This window comes from Bidens hawaiensis, unplaced genomic scaffold, assembly GCF_021521415.1.
Source record: "Bidens hawaiensis isolate Kalapana, Puna unplaced genomic scaffold, B.hawaiensis_p1.1 tig00040614_1, whole genome shotgun sequence".
NCBI classification, from domain to species: domain Eukaryota; kingdom Viridiplantae; phylum Streptophyta; class Magnoliopsida; order Asterales; family Asteraceae; genus Bidens; species Bidens hawaiensis.
Window position 1 is genome coordinate 2,798 of NW_027497175.1, and position 1,719 is coordinate 4,516.

A 1,719-nucleotide genomic window follows, 5' to 3' on the forward strand; every position below is an offset into this window, starting at 1 on the left:
CCACCGAAAAACCATAAAATTTTTAACAGGTTTTTAATGCGAAATTGGCGATAAGATTTTTAAACAGCTTATATACAACCATATTTCAATAAGTTCAAAAATTTAATGATAATAAAAAGCAGAATTAGGGTTTATCAGATTTTAGTTCTTGTCTTTCGATTTAGATCCAGATTTAGGGAAAACATAAAGAACTGATTAATCAACATCACTCTGATACCACATGTTGATCAGTTCTTCACGTTGGTAATAAAAAACATGAATATTATGATAACCTATAACTAAAGGATACCTGTTACATCAGAGAGAGTAGTCACGGCTGATAAGAATGCTCTAGACGACATGATCGTCAGCTTGGTTGAGTTCCCTTTTAGAATGCATATTAGTGATGGGGATTATGGTTATTGAGAAACCAAAAATATGGAGAGAAAAGGGGTCACAAAATTCTTATGTGAGGTTTTTTTTTTTTTTTTTTGTTTTTGTTATGATGTTAATAAGTTTCTCATATATTTATATACACTCAAGGGGAAACCCTTGATTAGCAAGAAAGGGTAATATGGTTTATCAACAATTACCTAGCTCATATTGTAATAAGGTATAATTGAATTATTTTAATTTATTATTGTACAAATAATAATGATGGCCATATATAAATATACATATCCATATATTTATTCTTACACCTTGATTATGAAACTTATTCTGGTCACCTACGGTATGTTTATGGTCATGTATAGGTGATAGAGTATGTCCAAAGCTACATGACAGAAGCGAAATGGACGAATGAAGGGTATGTACCAACGGTGGAGGAGCACTTAAAAGTTTCATATATTAGTGTTGGCTATAAATGTGCTCTAATAGCTGGTTTATTAGCCATGGGTGACGTTATCACACATGAGTCGCTCAAATGGGCGTTAAGCAGTCCTCTTCTCGTCAATGCCTGCTGTCGACTTTGTAGAACCATAGATGATATTACCACCCACAAGGTACATCATATCAAACTGTGATATTCGCAACGCTATTACTCATGCGAATGTTAGCATTGTTGTAAATATTGCAGGAAGAGCAAGGTAGAAGCCATGTTCCCTCTAGTATTGAATGCTACATGAAGCAATATGGTGTTAGTGAGCAAGAAACCTATGAGTTGTTCAATAAAAGAGTTGAAGATGCATGGAAAAAACTGAACGGAGAGTTCCTTGCGTGTGAAGATGTTAAACTTCCTATAACCATGAGGGTGATCAATTTCGCACGTTCCATGGAGGTTTTTTATAAGAACAAGGACCATTTCACAAATGTTGGAGAAGAACTCAGAAGTCATATCAAGTCTCTTCTTGTTGATGCAGTCATGATATGAGACCCAGTATTTCAATATTCAGCAGCCATATTTCACGCATTTGATCGACTGTGGTAACATTAAATAAGATGTCAACTGGTTTAACTAGTTACTTGGGCAGCTGGAATTTAAATATTGCTATGTACTAAGTTTTATTTTGCATCGCATTTCCGTGTTTGTGTAATAAAGTGTTGTGTTATATGTGTATTCTAAAATAAATTGTTTGAAGGCCATTCAAACTTAAAGTTTCATGTAATCCAAATGATGTTAATTATAAAATAGTAATGACGTGTTCGTTTCACAGAATTCGTGAGAATTCAAAGGAATTGGAATTAAAATCTCATGGCATGGCATGTTCGTTTCGATGGAATTGGAATCTTAATTCCATT

The 1,719-nt window shown here is 33.8% G+C and overlaps 1 pseudogene; it reads left to right on the forward strand.

Moving 5' to 3' along the window:
• The first annotated feature begins 734 nt into the window (after positions 1 to 734).
• Positions 735 to 1,359, forward strand: LOC143592220 (epi-cedrol synthase pseudogene; annotated as a pseudogene).
• Positions 1,360 to 1,719: the final 360 nt, after the last annotated feature.